Genomic DNA, 15,152 nt, shown 5'->3' on the forward strand with positions numbered 1-15,152 from the left:
GCACCCTACTTACAACTCTCTTGACAAAAGCCAAGGTGGTCACCTCGGGCAATCGAGAGGAAAAATACAGCAGGTCGCCAAAGCCAACAACATAATGGAAAAAAGACTACGGCACCTAGTATTCCCAGGCGGTCTCCCATCCACGAACTAACCAGGCCGGACCCTGCTTAGCATCCGAGATCAGACGAGATCGAGTGCATTCAGGGTGATGTGGCCGTAGGTGATCTTGCACCCTACTTACAACTCTCTTGACAAAAGCCAAGGTGGTCACCTCGGGTAATCGAGAGGAAAAATACAGCAGGTCGCCAAAGCCAACAACATAATGGAAAAAAGCCTACGGCACATGGTATTCCCAGGCGGTCTCCCATACAGGTACTAACCAGGCCCGACCCTGCTTAGCATCCGAGATCAGACGAGATCGAACACATTCAGGGTGATGTGGCCGTAGGCGGTCTTGCACCCTACTTACAACTCTCTTGACAAAAGCCAAGGTGGTCACCTCGGGCAATCGAGAAGAAAAATACAGCAGGTCGCCAAAGCCAACAACATAATGGAAAAAAGACTACGGCACCTAGTATTCCCAGGCGGTCTCCCATCCAGGTACTAACCAGGCCGGACCCTGCTTAGCATCCGAGATCAGACGAGATCGAGTGCATTCAGGGTGATGTGGCCGTAGGTGGTCTTGCACCCTACTTACAACTCTCTTGACAAAAGCCAAGGTGGTCACCTCGGGTAATCGAGAGGAAAAATACAGCAGGTCGCCAAAGCCAACAACGTAATGGAAAAAAGCCTACGACACCTGGTATTCCCAGGCGGTCTCCCATCCAGGTACTAACCAGGCCCGACCCTGCTTAGCATCCGAGATCAGATGAGATCGAGCGCATTCCGGGTGATGTGGCCATAAGCGATCTGCATCCTACTTACAACTCTCTTGACAAAAGCCAGGTGGTCACCTCGGGCAATCGAGAGTTAAAATACAGCAGGTCGCCAAAGCCAACAACATAATGGAAAAAAGCCTACGGCACCTGGTATCCCCAGGCGGTCTCCCATCCAGGTACTAACCAGGCCTGACCCTGCTTAGCATCCAAGATCAGACGAGATCGAGCGCATTCAGGGTGATGTGGCCGTAGGCGATCTTGCACCCTACTTACAACTCTCTTGACAAAAGCCAAGGTGGTCACCTCGGGCAATCGAGAGGAAAAATACAGCAGGTCGCCAAAGCCACACAACATAATGGAAAAAAGCCTACGGCACCTGGTATTCCCAGGCGGTCTCCCATCCAGGTACTAACCAGGCCCGACCCTGCTTAGCATCCGAGATCAGACGAGATCGAGCGCATTCAGGGTGATGTGGCCGTAGGCGATCTTGCACCCTACTTACAACTCTCTTGACAAAAGCCAAGGTGGTCACCTCTTGCAATCGAGAGGAAAAATACAGCAGGTCGCCAAAGCCAACAACATAATGGAAAAAAGCCTACGGCACCTTCTATTCCCAGGCGGTCTCCTATCCAGGTACTAGCCAGGCCCGACCCTGCTTAGCATCCAAGATCAGATGAGATTGAGCGCATTCAGGGTGATGTGGCCATATGAGATCTTGCACCCTACTTACAACTCTCTTGACAAAAGCCAAGGTGGTCACCTCGGGCAATAGAGAGGAAAAATACAGCAGGTCGCCAAAGCCAACAACGTAATGGAAAAAGCCTACGGCACCTAGTATTCCCAGGCGGTCTCCCATCCAGGTACTAACCGGGCCCGACTCTGCTTAGCATCCAAGATCAGACGAGATCGAGCGCATTCAGGGTGATGTGGCCATAGGCAATTTTGCACCCTACTTACAACTCTCTTGACAAAAGCCAAGGTGGTCACCTCGGGCAATCGAGAGGAAAAATACAGCAGGTCGCCAAAGCCAACAACATAATGGAAAAAAGCCTACAGCACCTGGGATTCCCGGGCGGTCTCCCATCCAGGTACTAACCAGGCCCGACCCTGCTTAGCATCCGAGATCAGATGAGATCGAGCGCATTCAGGGTGATGTGGCCGTAGCAGATCTTGCACCCTACTTACAACTCTCTTGACAAAAGCCAAGGTGGTCACCTCGGGCAATCGAGAGGAAAAATACAGCAGGTCGCCAAAGCCAACAACATAATGGAAAAAAGCCTACGGCACCTGGCATTCCCAGGCGGTCTCCCATCCAGGTACTAACCAGGCCTGACCCTACTTAGCATCCAAGATCAGGCGAGATCGAGCGCATTCAGGGTGATGTGGCCGTAGGCGATCTTGCACCCTACTTACAACTCTCTTGACAAAAGCCAAGGTGGTCACCTCGGGCAATCGAGAGGAAAAATACAGCAGGTCGTCAAAGCCACACAACATAATGGAAAAAAGCCTACGGCACCTGGTATTCCCAGGCGGTCTCCCATCCAGGTACTAACCAGGCCCGACCCTGCTTAGCATCCGAGATCAGACGAGATCGAGCGCATTCAGGGTGATGTGGCCGTAGGCAATCTTGCACCCTACTTACAACTCTCTTGACAAAAGCCAAGGTGGTCACCTCTTGCAATCGAGAGGAAAAATACAGCAGGTCGCCAAAGCCAACAACATAATGGAAAAAAGCCTACGGCACCTTCTATTCCCAGGCGGTCTCCTATCCAGGTACTAGCCAGGCCCGACCCTGCTTAGCATCCAAGATCAGATGAGATTGAGCGCATTCAGGGTGATGTGGCCATATGAGATCTTGCACCCTACTTACAACTCTCTTGACAAAAGCCAAGGTGGTCACCTCGGGCAATAGAGAGGAAAAATACAGCAGGTCGCCAAAGCCAACAACGTAATGGAAAAAGCCTACGGCACCTAGTATTCCCAGGCGGTCTCCCATCCAGGTACTAACCGGGCCCGACTCTGCTTAGCATCCAAGATCAGACGAGATCGAGCGCATTCAGGGTGATGTGGCCATAGGCAATTTTGCACTCTACTTACAACTCTCTTGACAAAAGCCAAGGTGGTCACCTCGGGCAATCGAGAGGAAAAATACAGCAGGTCGCCAAAGCCAACAACATAATGGAAAAAAGCCTACAGCACCTGGGATTCCCGGGCGGTCTCCCATCCAGGTACTAACCAGGCCCGACCCTGCTTAGCATCCGAGATCAGATGAGATCGAGCGCATTCAGGGTGATGTGGCCGTAGCAGATCTTGCACCCTACTTACAACTCTCTTGACAAAAGCCAAGGTGGTCACCTCGGGCAATCGAGAGGAAAAATACAGCAGGTCGCCAAAGCCAACAACATAATGGAAAAAAGCCTACGGCACCTGGCATTCCCAGGCGGTCTCCCATCCAGGTACTAACCAGGCCCGACCCTGCTTAGCATCCGAGATCAGACGAGATCGAGCGCATTCAGGGTGATGTGGCCGTAGGCAATCTTTGCACCCTACTTACATCTCTCTTGACAAAAGCCAAGGTGGTCACCTCGGGCAATCGAGAGGAAAAATACAGCAGGTCGCCAAAGCCAACAACATAATGGAAAAAAGCCTACGGCACCTGGTATTCCCAGGCGGTCTCCCATCCAGGTACTAACCAGGCCCGACCCTGCTTGGAATCCAAGATCAGACGAGATCGAGCGCATTCAGGGTGATGTGGCCGTAGGCGATCTTGCACCCTACTTACAACTCTCTTGACAAAAGCCAAGGTGGTCACCTCGAGCAATCGAGGGGAAAAATACAGCAGGTCGCCAAAGCCAACAACATAATGGAAAAAAGCCTACGGCACCTGGTATTCCCAGGCGGTCTCCCATCCAGGTACTAACCAGGCCCGACCCTGCTTAGCATCCGAGATCAGACGAGATCGAGCGCATTCAGGGTGATGTGGCCGTAGGCGATCTTGCACCCTACTTACAACTCTCTTGACAAAAGCCAAGGTGGTCACCTCTTGCAATAGAGGGGAAAAATACAGCAGGTCGCCAAAGCCAACAACATAATGGAAAAAAGCCTACGGCACCTGGTATTCCCAGGCGGTCTCCCATCCAGGTATTAACCAGGCCCGACCCAGCTTAGCATCCGAGATCAGACGAGATCGAGCGCATTCAGGGTAATGTGGCTGTAGGCAATCTTGCACCCTACTTACAACTCTCTTGGCAAAAGCCAAGTTGGTCACCTCGGGCAATCGAGAGGAAAAATACAGCAGGTCGCCAAAGCCAACAACATAATGGAAAAAAGCCTACGGCACCTGGTATTCCCAGGCGGTCTCCCATCCAGGTACTAACCAGGCCCGACCCTGCTAGGCATCCGAGATCAGACGAGATCGAGCGCATTCAGGGTGATGTGGCCGTAGGCAATCTTGCACCCTACTTACAACTCTCTTGACAAAAGCCAAGGTGGTCACCTCGGGCAATCGAGAGGAAAAATACAGCAGGTCGCCAAAGCCAAACAACATAATGGAAAAAAGCCTACGGCAGCAATGATTCCCAGGCGGTCTGCCATCCAGGTACTAACCAGGCCCGACCCTGCTTAGCATCCGAGATCAGACGAGATCGAGCGCATTCAGGGTGATGTGGCCGTAGGCGATCTTGCACCCTACTTACAACTCTCTTGACAAAAGCCAAGGTGGTCACCTCGGGCAATCGAGAGGAAAAATACAGCAGGTCGCCAAAGCCAACAACATAATGGAAAAAAGCCTACGGCACCTGGTATTCCCAGGCGGTCTCGCATCCAGGTACTAACCAGGCCCGACCCTGCTTAGCATCCGAGATCAGACGAGATCGAGCGCATTCAGGGTGATGTGGCCGTAGGCAATCTTGCACCCTACTTACAACTCTCTTGACAAAAGCCAAGGTGGTCACCTCTTGCAATCGAGAGGAAAAATACAGCAGGTCGCCAAAGCCAACAACATAATGGAAAAAAGCCTACGGCACCTTCTATTCCCAGGCGGTCTCCTATCCAGGTACTAGCCAGGCCCGACCCTGCTTAGCATCCAAGATCAGATGAGATTGAGCGCATTCAGGGTGATGTGGCCATATGAGATCTTGCACCCTACTTACAACTCTCTTGACAAAAGCCAAGGTGGTCACCTCGGGCAATAGAGAGGAAAAATACAGCAGGTCGCCAAAGCCAACAACGTAATGGAAAAAGCCTACGGCACCTAGTATTCCCAGGCGGTCTCCCATCCAGGTACTAACCGGGCCCGACTCTGCTTAGCATCCAAGATCAGACGAGATCGAGCGCATTCAGGGTGATGTGGCCATAGGCAATTTTGCACTCTACTTACAACTCTCTTGACAAAAGCCAAGGTGGTCACCTCGGGCAATCGAGAGGAAAAATACAGCAGGTCGCCAAAGCCAACAACATAATGGAAAAAAGCCTACAGCACCTGGGATTCCCGGGCGGTCTCCCATCCAGGTACTAACCAGGCCCGACCCTGCTTAGCATCCGAGATCAGATGAGATCGAGCGCATTCAGGGTGATGTGGCCGTAGCAGATCTTGCACCCTACTTACAACTCTCTTGACAAAAGCCAAGGTGGTCACCTCGGGCAATCGAGAGGAAAAATACAGCAGGTCGCCAAAGCCAACAACATAATGGAAAAAAGCCTACGGCACCTGGCATTCCCAGGCGGTCTCCCATCCAGGTACTAACCAGGCCCGACCCTGCTTAGCATCCGAGATCAGACGAGATCGAGCGCATTCAGGGTGATGTGGCCGTAGGCAATCTTTGCACCCTACTTACATCTCTCTTGACAAAAGCCAAGGTGGTCACCTCGGGCAATCGAGAGGAAAAATACAGCAGGTCGCCAAAGCCAACAACATAATGGAAAAAAGCCTACGGCACCTGGTATTCCCAGGCGGTCTCCCATCCAGGTACTAACCAGGCCCGACCCTGCTTGGAATCCAAGATCAGACGAGATCGAGCGCATTCAGGGTGATGTGGCCGTAGGCGATCTTGCACCCTACTTACAACTCTCTTGACAAAAGCCAAGGTGGTCACCTCGAGCAATCGAGGGGAAAAATACAGCAGGTCGCCAAAGCCAACAACATAATGGAAAAAAGCCTACGGCACCTGGTATTCCCAGGCGGTCTCCCATCCAGGTACTAACCAGGCCCGACCCTGCTTAGCATCCGAGATCAGACGAGATCGAGCGCATTCAGGGTGATGTGGCCGTAGGTGATCTTGCACCCTACTTACAACTCTCTTGACAAAAGCCAAGGTGGTCACCTCTTGCAATAGAGGGGAAAAATACAGCAGGTCGCCAAAGCCAACAACATAATGGAAAAAAGCCTACGGCACCTGGTATTCCCAGGCGGTCTCCCATCCAGGTATTAACCAGGCCCGACCCAGCTTAGCATCCGAGATCAGACGAGATCGAGCGCATTCAGGGTAATGTGGCTGTAGGCAATCTTGCACCCTACTTACAACTCTCTTGGCAAAAGCCAAGTTGGTCACCTCGGGCAATCGAGAGGAAAAATACAGCAGGTCGCCAAAGCCAACAACATAATGGAAAAAAGCCTACGGCACCTGGTGTTCCCAGGCGGTCTCCCATCCAGGTACTAACCAGGCCCGACCCTGCTAGGCATCCGAGATCAGACGAGATCGAGCGCATTCAGGGTGATGTGGCCGTAGGCAATCTTGCACCCTACTTACAACTCTCTTGACAAAAGCCAAGGTGGTCACCTCGGGCAATCGAGAGGAAAAATACAGCAGGTCGCCAAAGCCAAACAACATAATGGAAAAAAGCCTACGGCAGCAATGATTCCCAGGCGGTCTGCCATCCAGGTACTAACCAGGCCCGACCCTGCTTAGCATCCGAGATCAGACGAGATCGAGCGCATTCAGGGTGATGTGGCCGTAGGCGATCTTGCACCCTACTTACAACTCTCTTGACAAAAGCCAAGGTGGTCACCTCGGGCAATCGAGAGGAAAAATACAGCAGGTCGCCAAAGCCAACAACATAATGGAAAAAAGCCTACGGCACCTGGCATTCCCAGGCGGTCTCCCATCCAGGTACTAACCAGGCCCGACCCTGCTTAGCATCCGAGATCAGACGAGATCGAGCGCATTCAGGGTGATGTGGCCGTAGGCAATCTTTGCACCCTACTTACATCTCTCTTGACAAAAGCCAAGGTGGTCACCTCGGGCAATCGAGAGGAAAAATACAGCAGGTCGCCAAAGCCAACAACATAATGGAAAAAAGCCTACGGCACCTGGTATTCCCAGGCGGTCTCCCATCCAGGTACTAACCAGGCCCGACCCTGCTTGGAATCCAAGATCAGATGAGATCGAGCGCATTCAGGGTGATGTGGCCGTAGGCGATCTTGCACCCTACTTACAACTCTCTTGACAAAAGCCAAGGTGGTCACCTCGAGCAATCGAGGGGAAAAATACAGCAGGTCGCCAAAGCCAACAACATAATGGAAAAAAGCCTACGGCACCTGGTATTCCCAGGCGGTCTCCCATCCAGGTACTAACCAGGCCCGACCCTGCTTAGCATCCGAGATCAGACGAGATCGAGCGCATTCAGGGTGATGTGGCCGTAGGCGATCTTGCACCCTACTTACAACTCTCTTGACAAAAGCCAAGGTGGTCACCTCTTGCAATAGAGGGGAAAAATACAGCAGGTCGCCAAAGCCAACAACATAATGGAAAAAAGCCTACGGCACCTGGTATTCCCAGGCGGTCTCCCATCCAGGTATTAACCAGGCCCGACCCAGCTTAGCATCCGAGATCAGACGAGATCGAGCGCATTCAGGGTAATGTGGCTGTAGGCAATCTTGCACCCTACTTACAACTCTCTTGGCAAAAGCCAAGTTGGTCACCTCGGGCAATCGAGAGGAAAAATACAGCAGGTCGCCAAAGCCAACAACATAATGGAAAAAAGCCTACGGCACCTGGTATTCCCAGGCGGTCTCCCATCCAGGTACTAACCAGGCCCGACCCTGCTAGGCATCCGAGATCAGACGAGATCGAGCGCATTCAGGGTGATGTGGCCGTAGGCAATCTTGCACCCTACTTACAACTCTCTTGACAAAAGCCAAGGTGGTCACCTCGGGCAATCGAGAGGAAAAATACAGCAGGTCGCCAAAGCCAAACAACATAATGGAAAAAAGCCTACGGCAGCAATGATTCCCAGGCGGTCTGCCATCCAGGTACTAACCAGGCCCGACCCTGCTTAGCATCCGAGATCAGACGAGATCGAGCGCATTCAGGGTGATGTGGCCGTAGGCGATCTTGCACCCTACTTACAACTCTCTTGACAAAAGCCAAGGTGGTCACCTCGGGCAATCGAGAGGAAAAATACAGCAGGTCGCCAAAGCCAACAACATAATGGAAAAAAGCCTACGGCACCTGGTATTCCCAGGCGGTCTCGCATCCAGGTACTAACCAGGCCCGACCCTGCTTAGCATCCGAGATCAGACGAGATCGAGCGCATTCAGGGTGATGTGGCCGTAGGCAATCTTGCACCCTACTTACAACTCTCTTGACAAAAGCCAAGGTGGTCACCTCTTGCAATCGAGAGGAAAAATACAGCAGGTCGCCAAAGCCAACAACATAATGGAAAAAAGCCTACGGCACCTTCTATTCCCAGGCGGTCTCCTATCCAGGTACTAGCCAGGCCCGACCCTGCTTAGCATCCAAGATCAGATGAGATTGAGCGCATTCAGGGTGATGTGGCCATATGAGATCTTGCACCCTACTTACAACTCTCTTGACAAAAGCCAAGGTGGTCACCTCGGGCAATAGAGAGGAAAAATACAGCAGGTCGCCAAAGCCAACAACGTAATGGAAAAAGCCTACGGCACCTAGTATTCCCAGGCGGTCTCCCATCCAGGTACTAACCGGGCCCGACTCTGCTTAGCATCCAAGATCAGACGAGATCGAGCGCATTCAGGGTGATGTGGCCATAGGCAATTTTGCACTCTACTTACAACTCTCTTGACAAAAGCCAAGGTGGTCACCTCGGGCAATCGAGAGGAAAAATACAGCAGGTCGCCAAAGCCAACAACATAATGGAAAAAAGCCTACAGCACCTGGGATTCCCGGGCGGTCTCCCATCCAGGTACTAACCAGGCCCGACCCTGCTTAGCATCCGAGATCAGATGAGATCAAGCGCATTCAGGGTGATGTGGCCGTAGCAGATCTTGCACCCTACTTACAACTCTCTTGACAAAAGCCAAGGTGGTCACCTCGGGCAATCGAGAGGAAAAATACAGCAGGTCGCCAAAGCCAACAACATAATGGAAAAAAGCCTACGGCACCTGGCATTCCCAGGCAGTCTCCCATCCAGGTACTAACCAGGCCCGACCCTGCTTAGCATCCGAGATCAGACGAGATCGAGCGCATTCAGGGTGATGTGGCCGTAGGCAATCTTTGCACCCTACTTACATCTCTCTTGACAAAAGCCAAGGTGGTCACCTCGGGCAATCGAGAGGAAAAATACAGCAGGTCGCCAAAGCCAACAACATAATGGAAAAAAGCCTACGGCACCTGGTATTCCCAGGCGGTCTCCCATCCAGGTACTAACCAGGCCCGACCCTGCTTGGAATCCAAGATCAGACGAGATCGAGCGCATTCAGGGTGATGTGGCCGTAGGCGATCTTGCACCCTACTTACAACTCTCTTGACAAAAGCCAAGGTGGTCACCTCGAGCAATCGAGGGGAAAAATACAGCAGGTCGCCAAAGCCAACAACATAATGGAAAAAAGCCTACGGCACCTGGTATTCCCAGGCGGTCTCCCATCCAGGTACTAACCAGGCCCGACCCTGCTTAGCATCCGAGATCAGACGAGATCGAGCGCATTCAGGGTGATGTGGCCGTAGGCGATCTTGCACCCTACTTACAACTCTCTTGACAAAAGCCAAGGTGGTCACCTCTTGCAATAGAGGGGAAAAATACAGCAGGTCGCCAAAGCCAACAACATAATGGAAAAAAGCCTACGGCACCTGGTATTCCCAGGCGGTCTCCCATCCAGGTATTAACCAGGCCCGACCCAGCTTAGCATCCGAGATCAGACGAGATCGAGCGCATTCAGGGTAATGTGGCTGTAGGCAATCTTGCACCCTACTTACAACTCTCTTGGCAAAAGCCAAGTTGGTCACCTCGGGCAATCGAGAGGAAAAATACAGCAGGTCGCCAAAGCCAACAACATAATGGAAAAAAGCCTACGGCACCTGGTATTCCCAGGCGGTCTCCCATCCAGGTACTAACCAGGCCCGACCCTGCTAGGCATCCGAGATCAGACGAGATCGAGCGCATTCAGGGTGATGTGGCCGTAGGCAATCTTGCACCCTACTTACAACTCTCTTGACAAAAGCCAAGGTGGTCACCTCGGGCAATCGAGAGGAAAAATACAGCAGGTCGCCAAAGCCAAACAACATAATGGAAAAAAGCCTACGGCAGCAATGATTCCCAGGCGGTCTGCCATCCAGGTACTAACCAGGCCCGACCCTGCTTAGCATCCGAGATCAGACGAGATCGAGCGCATTCAGGGTGATGTGGCCGTAGGCGATCTTGCACCCTACTTACAACTCTCTTGACAAAAGCCAAGGTGGTCACCTCGGGCAATCGAGAGGAAAAATACAGCAGGTCGCCAAAGCCAACAACATAATGGAAAAAAGCCTACGGCACCTGGTATTCCCAGGCGGTCTCGCATCCAGGTACTAACCAGGCCCGACCCTGCTTAGCATCCGAGATCAGACGAGATCGAGCGCATTCAGGGTGATGTGGCCGTAGGCGATCTTGCACCCTACTTACAACTCTCTTGACAAAATCCAAGGTGGTCACCTCGGGCAATCGAGAGGAAAAATACAGCAGGTCGCCAAAGCCAACAACATAATGGAAAAAAGCCTACGGCACCTGGTATTCCCAGGCGGTCTCCCATCCAGGTACTAACCAGGCCCGACCCTGCTTAGCATCCGAGATCAGACGAGATCGAGCGCATTCAGGGTGATGTGGCCGTAGGTGATCTTGTTCCCTACTTACAACTCTCTTGACAAAAGCCAAGGTGGTCACCTCGGGCAATCGAGAGGAAAAATACAGCAGGTCGCCAAAGCCAACAACATAACGGAAAAAAGCCTACGGCACCTGGTATTCCCAGGCGGTCTCCCATCCAGGTACTAACGAGGCCCGACCCTGCTTAGCATCCGAGATCAGACGAGATCAAGCGCATTCAGGGTGATGTGGCCGTAGGCGATTTTGTATCCTACCTACTTAGAACTCTCTTGACAAAAGCCAAGGTGGTCACCTCGGGCAAACGAGAGGAAAAATACAGCAGGTCGCCAAAACCAACAACATAATGGAAAAAAGCCTACGGCACCTGGTATTCCCAGGCGGTCTCCCATCCAGGTACTAACCAGGCCCAACCCTGCTTAGCATCCGAGATCAGACGAGATGGAGCGCATTCAGGGTGATGTGGCTGTAGGCGGTCTTGCACCCTACTTACAACTCTCTTGACAAAAGCCAAGGTGGTCACCTTCGGGCAATCGAGAGGAAAAATACAGCAGGTCGCCAAAGCCAACAACATAACGGAAAAAAGCCTACGGCACCTGGTATTCCCAGGTGGTCTCCCATCCAGGTACTAACCAGGCCAGACCCTGCTTAGCATCCGAGATCAGATGAGATCGAGCGCATTCAGGGTGATGTGGCCATAAGCGATCTTGCACCCTACTTACAACTCTCTTGACAAAAGCCAAGGTGGTCACCTCGGGCAATCGAGAGGAAAAATACAGCAGGTCGCCAAAGCCAACAACATAATGGAAAAAATCCTACGGCACCTGGTATTCCCAGGCGGTCTCCTTTCCAGGTACTAACCAGGCCCGACCCTGCTTAGCATCCGAGATCAGACGAGATCGAGCGCATTCAGGGTGATGTGGCCATAGGCGATCTTGCACCCTACTTACAACTCTCTTGACAAAAGCCAAGGTGGTCACCTCGGGCAATCGAGAGGAAAAATACAGCAGGTCGCCAAAGCCAACAACATAATGGAAAAAAGCCTACGGCACCGGGTATTCCCAGGCGGTCTCCCATCCAGGTACTAACCAGGCCGATTCTGCACAGCATCCGAGATCAGACGAGATCGAGCGCATTCAGGGTGATGTGGCCGTAGGCGATCTTGCACCCTACTTACAACTCTCTTGACAAAAGCCAAGGTGGTCACCTTGGGCAAACGAGAGGAAAAATACAGCAGGTCGCCAAAGCCAACAACATAATGGAAAAAAGCCTACGGCACCTGGTATTCCCAGGCGGTCTCCCATCCAGGTACTAATGAGGCCCGACCCTGCTTAGCATCTGAGATCAGACGAGATCAAGCGCATTCAGGGTGATGTGGCCGTAGGCGATTTTGCATCCTACCTACTTAGAACTCTCTTGACAAAAGCCAAGGTGGTCACCTCGGGCAATCGAGAGGAAAAATACAGCAGGTCGCCAAAACCAACAACATAATGGAAAAAAAGCCTACGGCACCTGGTATTCCCAGGCGGTCTCCCATCCAGGTACTAACCAGGCCCAACCCTGCTTAGCATCCGAGATCAGACGAGATCGAGCGCATTCAGGGTGATGTGGCTGTAGGCGATCTTGCACCCTACTTACAACTCTCTTGACAAAAGCCAAGGTGGTCACCTTTGGGCAATCGAGAGGAAAAATACAGCAGGTCGCCAAAGCCAACAACATAACGGAAAAAAGCCTACGGCACCTGGTATTCCCAGGTGGTCTCCCATCCAGGTACTAACCAGGCCAGACCCTGCTTAGCATCCGAGATCAGACGAGATCGAGCGCATTCAGGGTGATGTTGCCATAAGCGATCTTGCACCCTACTTACAACTCTCTTGACAAAAGCCAAGGTGGTCACCTCAGGCAATCGAGAGGAAAAATACAGCAGGTCGCCAAAGCCAACAACATAATGGAAAAAAGCCTACGGCACCTGGTATTCCCAGGCGGTCTCCCATCCAGGTACTAACCAGGCCCGACCCTGCTAGGCATCCGAGATCAGACGAGATCGAGCGCATACAGGGTGATGTGGCCGTAGGCAATCTTGCACCCTACTTACAACTCTCTTGACAAAAGCCAAGGTGGTCACCTCGGGCAAACGAGGGGAAAAATACAGCAGGTCGCCAAAGCCAACAACATAATGGAAAAAAGCCTACGGCACCTGGTATTCCCAGGCGGTCTGCCATCCAGGTACTAACCAGGCCCGACCCTGCTTACCATCCGAGATCAGACGAGATCGAGCGCATTCAGGGTGATGTGGCTGTAGGCGATCTTGCACCCTACTTACAACTCTCTTGACAAAAGCCAAGGTGGTCACCTCGGGCAATCAAGAGGAAAAATACAGCAGCTCGCCAAAGCCACACAACATAATGGAAAAAAGCCTACGGCACCTGGTATTCCCAGGCGGTCTCCCATCCAGGTACTAACCAGGCCCGACCCTGCTTAGCATCCGAGATCAGACGAGATCGAGCGCATTCAGGGTGATGTGGCCGTAGGCGATCTTGCACCCTACTTACAACTCTCTTGACAAAAGCCAAGGTGGTCACCTCTTGCAATCGAGAGGAAAAATACAGCAGGTCGCCAAAGCCAACAACATAATGGAAAAAAGCCTACGGCACCTTCTATTCCCAGGCGGTCTCCTATCCAGGTACTAGCCAGGCCCGACCCTGGTTAGCATCCGAGATCAGATGAGATTGAGCGCATTCAGGGTGATGTGGCCATATGAGATCTTGCACCCTACTTACAACTCTCTTGACAAAAGCCAAGGTGGTCACCTCGGGCAATAGAGAGGAAAAATACAGCAGGTCGCCAAAGCCAACAACATAATGGAAAAAAGCCTACGGCACCTGGTATTCCCAGGCGGTCTCCCATCCAGGTATTAACCAGGCCCGACCCTGCTTAGCATCCGAGATCAGACGAGATCAAGCGCATTCAGGGTGATGTGGCCGTAGGCGATCTTGCACCCTACTTACAACTCTTTTGACAAAAGCCAAGGTGGTCACCTCGGGCAATCGAGAGGAAAAATACAGCAGGTCGCCAAAGCCAACAACATAATGGAAAAAAGCCTACGGCACCTGGTACTCCCAGGCGGTCTCCCATCCAGGTACTAACCAGGCCCGACTCTGCTTAGCATCCGAGATCAGACGAGATCGAGCGCATTCAGGGTGATGTGGCTGTAGGCAATCTTGCACCCTACTTACAACTCTCTTGACAAAAGCCAAGGTGGTCACCTCGGGCAATCGAGAGGAAAAATACAGCAGGTCGCCAAAGCCAACAACATAATGGAAAAAAGCCTACGGCACCTGGTATTCCCAGGCGGTCTCCCATCCAGGTACTAACCAGGCCTGACCCTGCTTAGCATCCAAGATCAGACGAGATCGAGCGCATTCAGGGTGATGTGGCCGTAGGTGATCTTGCACTCTACTTACAACTCTCTAGACAAAAGCCAAGGTGGTCACCTCGGGCAATCGAGAGGAAAAATACAGCAGGTCACCAAAGCCAACAACATAATGGAAAAAAGCCTACGGCACCTGGTATTCCCAGGCGGTCTCCCATCCAGCTACTAACCAGGCCCGACCCTGCTTAGCATCCAAGATCAGACGAGATCAAGCGCATTCAGGGTGATGTGGCCGTAGGCGATCTTGCACCCTACTTACAAATCTCTTGACAAAAGCCAAGGTGGTCACCTTTGGGCAATCGAGAGGAAAAATACAGCAGGTCGCCAAAGCCAACAACATAACGGAAAAAAGCCTACGGCACCTGGTATTCCCAGGCGGTCTCCCATCCAGGTACTAACCAGGCCCGACCCTGCTTAGCAACCGAGATCAGACGAGATCGAGCGCATTCAGGGCGATATGGCCATAGGCGATCTTGCACCCTACTTACAACTCTCTTGACAAAAGCCAAGGTGGTCACCTCGGGCAATCGAGAGGAAAAATACAGCAGGTCGCCAAAGCCAACAACATAATGGAAAAAAGCCTACGGCATCTGGTATTCCCAGGCGGTCTCCCATCCAGGTACTAACCAGGCCCGACTCTGCTTAGCATCCGAGATCAGACGAGATCGAGCGCATTCAGGGTGATGTGGCTGTAGGCAATCTTGCACCCTACTTACAACTCTCTTGACAAAAGCCAAGGTGGTCACCTCGGGCAATCGAGAGGAAAAATACAGCAGGTCGCCAAAGCCAAC

At 52.3% G+C, this 15,152-nt stretch overlaps 31 non-coding genes and 35 pseudogenes across 31 annotated transcripts; all 66 read right to left on the reverse strand.

Moving 5' to 3' along the window:
- Window positions 1-103: 103 nt before the first annotated feature.
- LOC143947829 (5S ribosomal RNA) lies at window positions 104-222 on the reverse strand (annotated as a pseudogene).
- A 109-nt stretch (window positions 223-331) lies between these two features.
- LOC143945074 (5S ribosomal RNA) lies at window positions 332-450 on the reverse strand (annotated as a pseudogene).
- A 109-nt stretch (window positions 451-559) lies between these two features.
- Window positions 560-678, reverse strand: LOC143944880 (5S ribosomal RNA; annotated as a pseudogene).
- A 109-nt stretch (window positions 679-787) lies between these two features.
- Window positions 788-906, reverse strand: LOC143953839 (5S ribosomal RNA). Its single transcript, XR_013268884.1, has one exon. It is a non-coding gene; the product is annotated as a 5S ribosomal RNA (ribosomal RNA).
- Window positions 907-1,013: 107 nt separating this feature from the next.
- Window positions 1,014-1,132, reverse strand: LOC143944801 (5S ribosomal RNA; annotated as a pseudogene).
- Window positions 1,133-1,242: 110 nt separating this feature from the next.
- Window positions 1,243-1,361, reverse strand: LOC143951598 (5S ribosomal RNA). Its single transcript, XR_013266855.1, has one exon. It is a non-coding gene; the product is annotated as a 5S ribosomal RNA (ribosomal RNA).
- A 109-nt stretch (window positions 1,362-1,470) lies between these two features.
- On the reverse strand, window positions 1,471-1,589 carry LOC143948364 (5S ribosomal RNA; annotated as a pseudogene).
- A 108-nt stretch (window positions 1,590-1,697) lies between these two features.
- On the reverse strand, window positions 1,698-1,816 carry LOC143944774 (5S ribosomal RNA; annotated as a pseudogene).
- Window positions 1,817-1,925: 109 nt separating this feature from the next.
- Window positions 1,926-2,044, reverse strand: LOC143953789 (5S ribosomal RNA). Its single transcript, XR_013268839.1, has one exon. It is a non-coding gene; the product is annotated as a 5S ribosomal RNA (ribosomal RNA).
- A 109-nt stretch (window positions 2,045-2,153) lies between these two features.
- LOC143946380 (5S ribosomal RNA) lies at window positions 2,154-2,272 on the reverse strand (annotated as a pseudogene).
- Window positions 2,273-2,382: 110 nt separating this feature from the next.
- On the reverse strand, window positions 2,383-2,501 carry LOC143951610 (5S ribosomal RNA). Its single transcript, XR_013266866.1, has one exon. It is a non-coding gene; the product is annotated as a 5S ribosomal RNA (ribosomal RNA).
- A 109-nt stretch (window positions 2,502-2,610) lies between these two features.
- Window positions 2,611-2,729, reverse strand: LOC143948366 (5S ribosomal RNA; annotated as a pseudogene).
- A 108-nt stretch (window positions 2,730-2,837) lies between these two features.
- LOC143944775 (5S ribosomal RNA) lies at window positions 2,838-2,956 on the reverse strand (annotated as a pseudogene).
- Window positions 2,957-3,065: 109 nt separating this feature from the next.
- On the reverse strand, window positions 3,066-3,184 carry LOC143953790 (5S ribosomal RNA). Its single transcript, XR_013268840.1, has one exon. It is a non-coding gene; the product is annotated as a 5S ribosomal RNA (ribosomal RNA).
- A 109-nt stretch (window positions 3,185-3,293) lies between these two features.
- Window positions 3,294-3,412, reverse strand: LOC143946900 (5S ribosomal RNA). Its single transcript, XR_013265253.1, has one exon. It is a non-coding gene; the product is annotated as a 5S ribosomal RNA (ribosomal RNA).
- A 110-nt stretch (window positions 3,413-3,522) lies between these two features.
- On the reverse strand, window positions 3,523-3,641 carry LOC143943997 (5S ribosomal RNA; annotated as a pseudogene).
- A 109-nt stretch (window positions 3,642-3,750) lies between these two features.
- LOC143951622 (5S ribosomal RNA) lies at window positions 3,751-3,869 on the reverse strand. Its single transcript, XR_013266877.1, has one exon. It is a non-coding gene; the product is annotated as a 5S ribosomal RNA (ribosomal RNA).
- Window positions 3,870-3,978: 109 nt separating this feature from the next.
- LOC143945559 (5S ribosomal RNA) lies at window positions 3,979-4,097 on the reverse strand (annotated as a pseudogene).
- Window positions 4,098-4,206: 109 nt separating this feature from the next.
- LOC143953410 (5S ribosomal RNA) lies at window positions 4,207-4,325 on the reverse strand. The gene has a single exon (XR_013268495.1). It is a non-coding gene; the product is annotated as a 5S ribosomal RNA (ribosomal RNA).
- A 110-nt stretch (window positions 4,326-4,435) lies between these two features.
- On the reverse strand, window positions 4,436-4,554 carry LOC143946698 (5S ribosomal RNA; annotated as a pseudogene).
- A 109-nt stretch (window positions 4,555-4,663) lies between these two features.
- Window positions 4,664-4,782, reverse strand: LOC143952797 (5S ribosomal RNA). The gene has a single exon (XR_013267940.1). It is a non-coding gene; the product is annotated as a 5S ribosomal RNA (ribosomal RNA).
- A 109-nt stretch (window positions 4,783-4,891) lies between these two features.
- LOC143948367 (5S ribosomal RNA) lies at window positions 4,892-5,010 on the reverse strand (annotated as a pseudogene).
- A 108-nt stretch (window positions 5,011-5,118) lies between these two features.
- On the reverse strand, window positions 5,119-5,237 carry LOC143944777 (5S ribosomal RNA; annotated as a pseudogene).
- Window positions 5,238-5,346: 109 nt separating this feature from the next.
- LOC143953791 (5S ribosomal RNA) lies at window positions 5,347-5,465 on the reverse strand. The gene has a single exon (XR_013268841.1). It is a non-coding gene; the product is annotated as a 5S ribosomal RNA (ribosomal RNA).
- A 109-nt stretch (window positions 5,466-5,574) lies between these two features.
- On the reverse strand, window positions 5,575-5,693 carry LOC143946913 (5S ribosomal RNA). The gene has a single exon (XR_013265255.1). It is a non-coding gene; the product is annotated as a 5S ribosomal RNA (ribosomal RNA).
- Window positions 5,694-5,803: 110 nt separating this feature from the next.
- On the reverse strand, window positions 5,804-5,922 carry LOC143943998 (5S ribosomal RNA; annotated as a pseudogene).
- A 109-nt stretch (window positions 5,923-6,031) lies between these two features.
- Window positions 6,032-6,150, reverse strand: LOC143950401 (5S ribosomal RNA). The gene has a single exon (XR_013265806.1). It is a non-coding gene; the product is annotated as a 5S ribosomal RNA (ribosomal RNA).
- A 109-nt stretch (window positions 6,151-6,259) lies between these two features.
- Window positions 6,260-6,378, reverse strand: LOC143945560 (5S ribosomal RNA; annotated as a pseudogene).
- A 109-nt stretch (window positions 6,379-6,487) lies between these two features.
- Window positions 6,488-6,606, reverse strand: LOC143953837 (5S ribosomal RNA). Its single transcript, XR_013268882.1, has one exon. It is a non-coding gene; the product is annotated as a 5S ribosomal RNA (ribosomal RNA).
- A 110-nt stretch (window positions 6,607-6,716) lies between these two features.
- Window positions 6,717-6,835, reverse strand: LOC143946699 (5S ribosomal RNA; annotated as a pseudogene).
- A 109-nt stretch (window positions 6,836-6,944) lies between these two features.
- LOC143946925 (5S ribosomal RNA) lies at window positions 6,945-7,063 on the reverse strand. The gene has a single exon (XR_013265257.1). It is a non-coding gene; the product is annotated as a 5S ribosomal RNA (ribosomal RNA).
- A 110-nt stretch (window positions 7,064-7,173) lies between these two features.
- LOC143954890 (5S ribosomal RNA) lies at window positions 7,174-7,292 on the reverse strand (annotated as a pseudogene).
- A 109-nt stretch (window positions 7,293-7,401) lies between these two features.
- On the reverse strand, window positions 7,402-7,520 carry LOC143951634 (5S ribosomal RNA). The gene has a single exon (XR_013266888.1). It is a non-coding gene; the product is annotated as a 5S ribosomal RNA (ribosomal RNA).
- Window positions 7,521-7,629: 109 nt separating this feature from the next.
- LOC143945561 (5S ribosomal RNA) lies at window positions 7,630-7,748 on the reverse strand (annotated as a pseudogene).
- Window positions 7,749-7,857: 109 nt separating this feature from the next.
- LOC143953411 (5S ribosomal RNA) lies at window positions 7,858-7,976 on the reverse strand. Its single transcript, XR_013268496.1, has one exon. It is a non-coding gene; the product is annotated as a 5S ribosomal RNA (ribosomal RNA).
- Window positions 7,977-8,086: 110 nt separating this feature from the next.
- LOC143946700 (5S ribosomal RNA) lies at window positions 8,087-8,205 on the reverse strand (annotated as a pseudogene).
- A 109-nt stretch (window positions 8,206-8,314) lies between these two features.
- Window positions 8,315-8,433, reverse strand: LOC143952799 (5S ribosomal RNA). Its single transcript, XR_013267941.1, has one exon. It is a non-coding gene; the product is annotated as a 5S ribosomal RNA (ribosomal RNA).
- A 109-nt stretch (window positions 8,434-8,542) lies between these two features.
- On the reverse strand, window positions 8,543-8,661 carry LOC143948368 (5S ribosomal RNA; annotated as a pseudogene).
- A 108-nt stretch (window positions 8,662-8,769) lies between these two features.
- LOC143944778 (5S ribosomal RNA) lies at window positions 8,770-8,888 on the reverse strand (annotated as a pseudogene).
- Window positions 8,889-8,997: 109 nt separating this feature from the next.
- LOC143943720 (5S ribosomal RNA) lies at window positions 8,998-9,116 on the reverse strand (annotated as a pseudogene).
- Window positions 9,117-9,225: 109 nt separating this feature from the next.
- LOC143951695 (5S ribosomal RNA) lies at window positions 9,226-9,344 on the reverse strand. The gene has a single exon (XR_013266943.1). It is a non-coding gene; the product is annotated as a 5S ribosomal RNA (ribosomal RNA).
- Window positions 9,345-9,454: 110 nt separating this feature from the next.
- LOC143943999 (5S ribosomal RNA) lies at window positions 9,455-9,573 on the reverse strand (annotated as a pseudogene).
- Window positions 9,574-9,682: 109 nt separating this feature from the next.
- On the reverse strand, window positions 9,683-9,801 carry LOC143951646 (5S ribosomal RNA). Its single transcript, XR_013266899.1, has one exon. It is a non-coding gene; the product is annotated as a 5S ribosomal RNA (ribosomal RNA).
- A 109-nt stretch (window positions 9,802-9,910) lies between these two features.
- LOC143945562 (5S ribosomal RNA) lies at window positions 9,911-10,029 on the reverse strand (annotated as a pseudogene).
- A 109-nt stretch (window positions 10,030-10,138) lies between these two features.
- Window positions 10,139-10,257, reverse strand: LOC143953412 (5S ribosomal RNA). The gene has a single exon (XR_013268497.1). It is a non-coding gene; the product is annotated as a 5S ribosomal RNA (ribosomal RNA).
- A 110-nt stretch (window positions 10,258-10,367) lies between these two features.
- LOC143946701 (5S ribosomal RNA) lies at window positions 10,368-10,486 on the reverse strand (annotated as a pseudogene).
- A 109-nt stretch (window positions 10,487-10,595) lies between these two features.
- Window positions 10,596-10,714, reverse strand: LOC143952800 (5S ribosomal RNA). Its single transcript, XR_013267942.1, has one exon. It is a non-coding gene; the product is annotated as a 5S ribosomal RNA (ribosomal RNA).
- Window positions 10,715-10,823: 109 nt separating this feature from the next.
- Window positions 10,824-10,942, reverse strand: LOC143950402 (5S ribosomal RNA). Its single transcript, XR_013265807.1, has one exon. It is a non-coding gene; the product is annotated as a 5S ribosomal RNA (ribosomal RNA).
- Window positions 10,943-11,051: 109 nt separating this feature from the next.
- On the reverse strand, window positions 11,052-11,170 carry LOC143954546 (5S ribosomal RNA). Its single transcript, XR_013269527.1, has one exon. It is a non-coding gene; the product is annotated as a 5S ribosomal RNA (ribosomal RNA).
- A 113-nt stretch (window positions 11,171-11,283) lies between these two features.
- LOC143943878 (5S ribosomal RNA) lies at window positions 11,284-11,402 on the reverse strand (annotated as a pseudogene).
- A 110-nt stretch (window positions 11,403-11,512) lies between these two features.
- On the reverse strand, window positions 11,513-11,631 carry LOC143953202 (5S ribosomal RNA). The gene has a single exon (XR_013268306.1). It is a non-coding gene; the product is annotated as a 5S ribosomal RNA (ribosomal RNA).
- A 109-nt stretch (window positions 11,632-11,740) lies between these two features.
- On the reverse strand, window positions 11,741-11,859 carry LOC143944643 (5S ribosomal RNA; annotated as a pseudogene).
- Window positions 11,860-11,968: 109 nt separating this feature from the next.
- On the reverse strand, window positions 11,969-12,086 carry LOC143949088 (5S ribosomal RNA; annotated as a pseudogene).
- A 109-nt stretch (window positions 12,087-12,195) lies between these two features.
- LOC143953850 (5S ribosomal RNA) lies at window positions 12,196-12,314 on the reverse strand. The gene has a single exon (XR_013268894.1). It is a non-coding gene; the product is annotated as a 5S ribosomal RNA (ribosomal RNA).
- Window positions 12,315-12,428: 114 nt separating this feature from the next.
- On the reverse strand, window positions 12,429-12,547 carry LOC143950809 (5S ribosomal RNA). The gene has a single exon (XR_013266141.1). It is a non-coding gene; the product is annotated as a 5S ribosomal RNA (ribosomal RNA).
- A 110-nt stretch (window positions 12,548-12,657) lies between these two features.
- LOC143943831 (5S ribosomal RNA) lies at window positions 12,658-12,776 on the reverse strand (annotated as a pseudogene).
- A 109-nt stretch (window positions 12,777-12,885) lies between these two features.
- Window positions 12,886-13,004, reverse strand: LOC143954074 (5S ribosomal RNA). Its single transcript, XR_013269098.1, has one exon. It is a non-coding gene; the product is annotated as a 5S ribosomal RNA (ribosomal RNA).
- Window positions 13,005-13,113: 109 nt separating this feature from the next.
- Window positions 13,114-13,232, reverse strand: LOC143943892 (5S ribosomal RNA; annotated as a pseudogene).
- Window positions 13,233-13,342: 110 nt separating this feature from the next.
- LOC143951658 (5S ribosomal RNA) lies at window positions 13,343-13,461 on the reverse strand. The gene has a single exon (XR_013266910.1). It is a non-coding gene; the product is annotated as a 5S ribosomal RNA (ribosomal RNA).
- Window positions 13,462-13,570: 109 nt separating this feature from the next.
- LOC143949570 (5S ribosomal RNA) lies at window positions 13,571-13,689 on the reverse strand (annotated as a pseudogene).
- A 109-nt stretch (window positions 13,690-13,798) lies between these two features.
- Window positions 13,799-13,917, reverse strand: LOC143952833 (5S ribosomal RNA). The gene has a single exon (XR_013267971.1). It is a non-coding gene; the product is annotated as a 5S ribosomal RNA (ribosomal RNA).
- Window positions 13,918-14,026: 109 nt separating this feature from the next.
- On the reverse strand, window positions 14,027-14,145 carry LOC143954972 (5S ribosomal RNA; annotated as a pseudogene).
- Window positions 14,146-14,254: 109 nt separating this feature from the next.
- On the reverse strand, window positions 14,255-14,373 carry LOC143943853 (5S ribosomal RNA; annotated as a pseudogene).
- A 109-nt stretch (window positions 14,374-14,482) lies between these two features.
- LOC143954559 (5S ribosomal RNA) lies at window positions 14,483-14,601 on the reverse strand. The gene has a single exon (XR_013269539.1). It is a non-coding gene; the product is annotated as a 5S ribosomal RNA (ribosomal RNA).
- Window positions 14,602-14,711: 110 nt separating this feature from the next.
- On the reverse strand, window positions 14,712-14,830 carry LOC143945440 (5S ribosomal RNA). The gene has a single exon (XR_013265119.1). It is a non-coding gene; the product is annotated as a 5S ribosomal RNA (ribosomal RNA).
- A 109-nt stretch (window positions 14,831-14,939) lies between these two features.
- LOC143945198 (5S ribosomal RNA) lies at window positions 14,940-15,058 on the reverse strand (annotated as a pseudogene).
- Between the last annotated feature and the right edge of the window lie 94 nt (window positions 15,059-15,152).

This window comes from Lithobates pipiens, unplaced genomic scaffold, assembly GCF_037356315.1.
Source record: "Lithobates pipiens isolate NorthernLeopardFrog02 unplaced genomic scaffold, aLitPip1_a1.2 Scaffold_30, whole genome shotgun sequence".
Taxonomy (NCBI): Eukaryota; Metazoa; Chordata; class Amphibia; order Anura; family Ranidae; genus Lithobates; species Lithobates pipiens.